Source organism: Stegostoma tigrinum, chromosome 43 (assembly GCF_030684315.1).
Source record: "Stegostoma tigrinum isolate sSteTig4 chromosome 43, sSteTig4.hap1, whole genome shotgun sequence".
NCBI lineage: Eukaryota > Metazoa > Chordata > Chondrichthyes > Orectolobiformes > Stegostomatidae > Stegostoma > Stegostoma tigrinum.
This window is the reverse complement of record NC_081396.1, coordinates 3,153,822-3,161,921: the sequence shown is the minus strand read 5'-3', so window position 1 is coordinate 3,161,921 and position 8,100 is coordinate 3,153,822. Positions and strand designations below refer to the sequence as shown.

General features: G+C 44.4%; 1 long non-coding RNA gene across 1 annotated transcript; it reads right to left on the bottom strand.

Annotated features, from left to right (window-relative positions):
• Positions 1-1,446: 1,446 nt before the first annotated feature.
• On the bottom strand, positions 1,447-8,012 carry LOC132206758 (uncharacterized). The gene is made up of 3 exons (XR_009443136.1): positions 7,847-8,012; positions 7,378-7,486; positions 1,447-3,762 (listed from the first exon to the last, which is right to left on the bottom strand). It is a non-coding gene; the product is annotated as an uncharacterized LOC132206758 (long non-coding RNA).
• Between the last annotated feature and the right edge of the window lie 88 nt (positions 8,013-8,100).

Genomic DNA, 8,100 nt, shown 5'->3' with positions numbered 1-8,100 from the left:
CGGATCAGGGCAGGACTTATTTACTTAATGGTAATGTGCTGCATTGTACTGCTGAACAAAGAGACCTTGGAGAGTAGGTTCATAGTTCCTTGAATGTAGAGTCGCAGGTAGGTAGGATAGTGAAGAGGGCTTTTATTGGTCAGTGCATTGAATATAGGAGTTCAGAGGTGATGTTGCAGCTGTAGAACACATTGGTTCAGCCACTCTGGAGTGTTGCATGCAGTTCTGGTCTCCCTCCTATAGGAAGGATGTTGTGAAACTTGAGAGGGTTCAGAAAAGATTTACTTGGATGTTGCCCATTTTGGAGAGTTTGAACTATAGGAAATGACTGAACGGGTTGTTTTCCCCTGGATTGTCAGAGTCTGAGGGGTGACCTTATAGAGATTTATAAAATCATGACGGGCATCAATAAGGTGAATAGGCAAGATCTTTTCCCTGGAGTGGGGGAGTCCAAAACTAGAGGGCATAGGTTTAAGATGAAAGGGGAACATATAAAAGGGACCTAAGGGGCAACTTTTTTTTCCATGCAGAGGGTGGTGTGTGTATAATGAGCTGCCAGAGGAAGTGGTGGAGGTTTGTACCATTACAACATTTGAAAGGCATCTGGATGGGTATATGGATAGCAAAGGTTTAGAAGGATGTGTGCCAAATGCTGGCAAATGGGACTGGATTTATATACGAAATCTGGTCAGCATGGACAAGATGGCTCGAGGGGTCTGTTTTTGTGCTGTTGGACTCTATGACTATTCTGCACTCCTCTAGCACCTTTTCTGTCATCAGTGGGAAACTGAAAAAGTTTTGCAAGCGCCCCTACTATTTCATCCCAACGACATCAAAAACATTTCATCTCACACAGGAGGTTTGTCTATATTTAAGCTTGCTAGACTTGTCAAAACCTGCTCCCTCTCGATGTTAATTTCTTTAATTTCTATCACAGACATTCACCTTGATTCATCTCTCTCACGAGTGAACACAGACACAAAGCATTCATTTAGAACTGGGCTACATCATCCACTTCCACACATTCACACTGTGGTCCTTAATGGGTCTTCTTCTCTGCCACATTATCCTTTAACCATTAATGTACCTGAAAAAGTTGAATCAAGTTGGTCAGGCATGAACTCCCCTTACAGATATGCATGCCAACTGTTCTTGATTAATCCCTGCCTCTCCAATATAAATTAATTCTGACTCCCAGACGACTCAAAACCTCCCCTCTGTGCATTTTTTTTTAATTTGATGACAGATCATCTCCCTGAATCATCTCTCACTAATGAACAATGACACAAAATATTCATTAAGAACCAGGCCAACATCCTCTAGCTCCACACACAGGTTACTGCTGTGGCCCTTAATGGGTCTCATTCATTCCCCCTTTGTGCTTTCAAGATTAATGTTGCTGTAAAACAATTGAGCATTTTTCTTTATTTTACCTAACTGCATCAATTCATTTTCCCCTTATAGCTCTCCACATCTACTCATTTAAATTCCCTCTTGCACATTTACCTGAAAGAATCTGCTTCCTGCACACTCCAGCCAAATTATTACCTGGTCTGATTAAAAAAAATCAAACAATTTAGAACTTTCATTTGAGGCCTATCCTTGTCCTTTTCCAGAGCAATCCCAAATATTTTTGGAAGAGTTATGGCAACTATCTGCAAAATACTCCCCAGTTGATCCTTCAACTTTAGGCAACAAAAGGTGACAAGTGGTTAAGTACAGGACCTACCCATTCCTTGTTGGGACTTTTGCACACTGGCTTCGAAAGCTGTGCTGGATCGATTTTAGAAGTTCCTTGAAACCTTTCACACTGTGATAACCACTGTGAATTTTGGGCAAGTTGAAATACCCCGCTATCGTGACCTTAGCACTTTTACAATTCCTGAAATTTGCCTCCTTACCTGTGCTTCTAGCTTTACCTGTCCAGGTTTATTAAAGGAGTTTTCTAAGAATGTCATCTCTCCTTATCGCCCGAATAAATTCCCTAAACACAACTGGCACACCTCTTCTTCTTTTGTCTCCTTCGCTATATCGCACGAAGACCCTGCATGAAGACTGTCATTAGTACCTATGCGTTCCAATCCTGCCATTCTCTCAAACATATATGAGTTACAGCAATGTCATCACACCCTATTTTTAATTTGTATTCTGAACTCATCTGTCTTGTCCATCAAAGTCTTAGCATTATTATCAATGCCATTCAATCATGTCAAACTCCCTTGTACCTGAACTGGCTTGTCATGTCGATGCCTTCCTGACGCATTTATTGATTCTTCTCTTTTCTCTCTGGATCCCACCCCCTGCCAAATTAATTTGCACATGCCCTAACAGCACTTGGAACTAAATTCCCAGCATTTCTGGCTATATCTCACTCTGGATATGCTTTTTCCCAGTAAAGGATACTGATTATCTTATCTCTAAGGCATTCAGGATTAGACAAAGATTTGATGCAACACAGTTTTGACAAAAAGCTGATTTGTATTTTTATGGTGGACAGTCTTTACCCAGTGTAAGTATGATGTACAGCAATATTGTGATCATTTCCACAACCTATTCTTCTGATAGATAACTGTATCACCATTTTATCTACAATATCACCCCTGTCATGGACCAGGGTTTAATAATGTCAATACAAATGGCAAAATGACCGAGGTTCCTTCCTTGGTGTGAGTAAAAGCAAAACCCTTCACCTGTGGTTCCTTATGAAGTTGCTGGTATATTAGCAAACAGCAAAGCCTTTTCCACAACCACAGCAAGTGAACAGGATCCACCCAGTGTCATTTCACTGGTGTGTTAACAGTTTCAATGACAGAGTAAATCCCTTCCCACATACCGAACAAGTGAAAGGTGTCTCCATGGAATGAACAGGCTGTTGTTTCAGCATGCAAGTTTACTGAGTGAATCTTTCTCCCCAGTGTGAACTCGCTGGTGTCTCCGCAGATTGTACAATTTGGTAAATTCCTTCCCATAATCAGAGCAGGTGAATGGTTGCTCCCTGGTATGAACTCGCTGGTGCTCCAGCAGTCTGCTTGAGTGAATGAATCCTTTTCCACATTCAGAGCAGGTGTATGGTATTTCCCCAGTGTGAACTTGCTGGTGTTTCAGCAGGTTGGCTGACGAATTGAATCCTTTCCCACATTCAGAGCAGGTGAATGCTTTCTCCGCAGTGTGAATCTGCTGATGTCTCATCAGGTTGTATAATTTGGTAAATCCCTTCCCACAATTAGAGCAGGCGAATGGTTTCTCTTTGGTATGAACTCGCTGGTGCTCCAGCAATCTACATAAGTGTGCGAATCCTTTCCCACATTCAGAACAAGCGAATGGTCTCTCCCCAGTGTGAATTCCCTGGTGTTCCAGCAGTTTAGATGACTGAGTGAATCCTGTCCCACAGATAGAGCAGGTGAATGGTCTCTCCCCCGTGTGAAGTCGTTGGTGTCTCAGCAGGCTGGATGACTGAGTAAACCCCTTCCGTCAATCAGAGCAGGTGAATGGTCTGTCCCCAGTGTGTCTGCGTCGGTGATTTTCCAGCTGGGATGGGTAAAGAAATCCCTTCCCACAATCCGTACATTTCCACATTCTGTCCCCAGTGTGACTGTGCTGGCGTTTGGACATTTCAGGTGAATTTCACAGACTCTCCCACGTACAGAAGATGTGTGCTTCTTCCTTCAATGTTCAAAATTCTGTGATGATTAGGTTGTGATAAACAGACCGACTGTCAGATCTGGGTGTGGTTTCATTTGAAGTCTCTAATCGCAAATCACCCTTTCAAACACAAAACAAACATATTTGGAGAAACCAGAGGAGCACACACCTTGTGAAACTGTGACAAATTAATCTGGTCAGTTGTGGAGGTTGCACTGAGGGGAACTGCTGAATTATAATTAAAACTGAACTGGTTTATAAATGTCCTTCAAAGAAGGGAACCAGTCAGTGTTTGCGCAAAACTGCAGACAGAGAGGCAGGAGAGACAGGCATCAAGGAGAGGCATTTCGTCGATGTATAACTCAATCCTGTTCCTGCTTTCTCCCTTTCAATCCCTCCGAGGAGCTAAGAACATGTATATAGTTTCTTTAAAGTGGAGTTGCAGGTAGACAGGGTGGTGAAGGCAGCATTTGGCATACTTGCCTTTATTGGTTATGCTGTGGCTCTATAGGACATAAAGAATCTCAGAAAATCGCACTCAATCTTGGTCTTGGCATCCCTGCTATCGGAAAAGTTGAAAGGGTTTAGAAAAGATTTACAAGGTAGTGTGCTAGGAAAGTTTGAGCTATAGGGAGAGGCTGAGGCTTTGTTCACTACAGTGTTAGAGCCTGAGGGATGATGGTATAGAGGTTTATAAAATCATGACAATATGGATCAGGTGAATAGCTAAGGTCTATTTCTCAGCAGAGGGGAGTCTAAAATTAGAGGACATAGGTTCAAAGTGAGAAGGGAAATGTTTAAAAGGGTCCTCAGGGACCATCTTTTAACAAAAGGTGGTGCATGTATGAAAGGAACTGCCAAAGGAGGTGGTTGGAGGCAGATACATGTACAACATTTGAAAGGTATCTGGAATGGTACATGATTAGGAAGTATTTACAGGGATATGGGCAAAATGCTGAAAAATAGGACGAGTTCAGTCTGGGATGTCTGTTTGGCATGGACAGGTTGGACTGAAGGGTCTGTTTTCATGCTGTATAACTCCATGACTGAGTAATTAAGCAAAATGTTGGAAATCTGAAATAAAAACAGAAAATGCAGGTGCTGTTCAAGAGGGTCAGCAGCATCTGAAATGGTGACAGATGTAGGAACCATTGCAACCTTGAAGTATTTTTGATGATCATGCAAGGCATTACAACATAGGTTACATTCTGAGTGCTGGAAAATGGAACACGAGTAAATAGATGCTTGACTATTCTAATTTAAAACCTCACCAATTGAATGAGCAAAAGCATCCCCCCACCTCCACACCGCTAGGAGGTTTGTCTCAGCTCTGCCCAGGGGCAAATACACAGGGCCAAACTCACACAGAAACAGTCCCAATACCTCAAGAATCTAAACTCTTCTCTGCTACACCATTTCTCCAGACTTGTCCAATCTGTCCTCTTGTTCCTACTCTCGTTAGCACATGGCATTGGGAGTAGGTCTGACGTTCTTACATTTCAGATCCTGTAGTTTAATGTATCTCCTATCTGCCTACAGTAAGCTTTCAGGCCCTCGTCACTTTGTTTAGCTGTGTCACGGGACCTACGTGTTCCATGACCATTGGGTGTTCACCCTCCAGCTCTAGGAGGTCCGGCAGCCGCTCTGTGATATCCCTGATCCTGGCACCAGGTAGGTAAGATACCATCCAGGATTCATGTCTACCGCCTGTCCGTATCCACGACTATTGAGTGTCCTATCACAATAGCCCTGGCACATGTTTTCCTCTCCTTCTGTGGAGCACAGCCACCTGTGGTGCCACAAACGTGGCTGTTGCCAATTTCCACCGAGACCAGCTCAGGCTATCCCCAACAGCATGAAAAGCACAATAGCTGTTTGAAAAGGGGATGACCACTGGGGACTCCTGCACATCCTTCATGTGCCTTTTACTTTATCTGCTGGTCACCCATTTACTTTGTGCCTGTGCACTTCTCACCTGCCTTGTGATCAACTCACTATAGGTGCTAGGACAATAAAATGTGAGGCTGGATGAACACAGCAGGCCAAGCAGCATCTTAAGAGCACAAAAGCTGACGTTTCGGGCCTAGACCCTTCATCAGAGAGGGGGATGGGGAGAGGGTTCTGGAATAAATAGGGAGAGAGGGGGAGGCGGACCGAAGATGGAGAGAAAAGAAGATAGGTGGAGAGAGTATAGGTGGGGAGGTAGGGAGGGGATAGGTCAGTCCAGGGAAGACGGACAGGTCAAGGAGGTGGGATGAGGTTAGTAGGTAGATGGGGGTGCAGCTTGGGGTGGGAGGAAGGGATGGGTGGGAGGAAGAACAGGTTAGGGAGGCAGAGACAGGTTGGACTGGTTTTGGGATGCAGTGAGTGGAGGGGACGAACTGGGCTGGTTTAGGGATGCAGTTGGGGAAGGGGAGATTTTGAAACTGGTGAAGTCCACATTGATACCATTAGGCTGCAGGGTTCCCAGGCGGAATATGAGTTGCTGTTCCTGCAACCTTCGGGTGGCATCATTGTGGTACTGCAGGAGGCCCATGATGGAAATGTCATCTAAAGAATGGGAGGGGGAGTGGAAATGGTTTGCGACTGGGAGGTGCAGTTGTTTGTTGCGAACTGAGCGGAGGTGTTCTGCAAAGCGGTCTCCAAGCCTCCGCTTGGTTTCCCCAATGTAGAGGTAGCCACACCGGGTACAGTGGATGCAGTATACCACATTGGCAGATGTGCAGGTGAACCTCTCACTATAGGTGCTGTCCAGTATATTCTCAGTGTTGCAGATTGTTCAAAGTGAATGCACTCACAGCACCAGCTTGGAAAAGCGGTTCACCAATTGGTGGAGATGGACAGACTTCCTTCACATGTAGTTGTCAGGGAGAATGGAAGCTTCTCTTATTTCCCACATTGTGAAGAGGAGCACACCAGGAGTCTGATAGCTCCTGTCATGACTTCTGTAATTTAAGCTAGTTACTCCCTTTAAAACAATTTAATGGACCTTGGGATATTCCTTCCTTTCAAACATGTCTGTTTTGATTGAAAGCTCCTGCCTTTACAGAAGCTGATACATTATACTTCAAAACTACATGAAAATACTGTGCAGGTATCACTTACAAGTTGGCTCTTTCCATTGTGACCGTATCACTTTCTGAACTGCCCAAACTGTGACTGAGCACCATACCCAATCTTGCAGGTTCACCTTTCCATGTCCCACCTCCCCTATTTTCAACCAACTCCAAAGCACTCACATTGAGCCAAACAACACATGCAGCACAGACTTGTCATATTAATTGCCTGACAACACAGCCTGATGGGAGCTCAGGGAACAACATCTCATCTTTCAATTGAGCACTTTATAACCCTCTCAACTGAACATGGAGTTCAGTTTCTGCAGCAACAAAGATTTGTCAGCATCTGGAATGTTCCATCTGAAAAACAGTGCTAAAGTTTCAGTCCGTAAGGAATCTCAAAAGTAAATTTGCAGATATTTGAGAATGAGGAAATTATATGTTAAAATCATGAAGTTAGAGATTCGGACTAAATATGTTAGCTCTTTCAAAAAGACGACATTTAATTTGGATAAGTCTGTAATCCCTCTCTCAGGCTAATATGCCCTTCCTCAGCTGCAGGGCCCAGAACCGAGCACATACCTCTCGGATGCTCTAACAACGAACTCGAACATCTTGTTGCGTTTAGAGTTACAAACGTACGGGAGATATTTTCCCACAGACAGAACAGACAAACCTTTATCCTTCCACAATTATATGCCAATGATATTCAGATCCTGATGATTCCTCTGACTGTCAGGACTTATTTTGAGATCCCGGTCTGCAAATTATTGTGCATTAATATCCTGTGAAACGAATTCACAGAAAAAAACCGTCAATCCAGGATACAAATCTAGAAAAGATAAACATTTCCCATGATTTATTTGCACTGGAAATGCTCTCTTCAAATCGCCCCGCCTGCACTCTGGAAGCACGAGATAACACACTGTGAAGCTGGATGAACACAGCAGGTCAAGCAGCATCTTCGCAGCACAAAAGCTGACGTTTCGGGCCTCAGCCTTTCACTGCCGTCAGCTTCTGTGGCCCTAAGATGCTGCTTGGCCTGCTGTGCTCATCCAGCTCCACACTTTGTTATCTCGGATTCTCCAGCATCTGCAGTTCCCATTATCTCTTGAAGCACGCGCGTGCACGTTGGTGAAACTCACCCCCAATAAAGATGGCGGGGGTTAGCGGGGCCGATCGCTGCTTGAGACCCGCAGTTGTTTTCACGTTTGCTGCAAACGCAGGTCCGAGAGTCTCTGATAATAAAGTGTGAAGGTGGATGAACACAGCAGGCCAAGCAGCATCTCAGGAGCACAAAAGCTGACGTTTCGGGCCTAGACCCTTCATCAGAGGGGGATGGGGTGAGGGTTCTGGAATAAATGGGGAAAGAGGGGGAGGCGGAACTAAGATGGAGAGA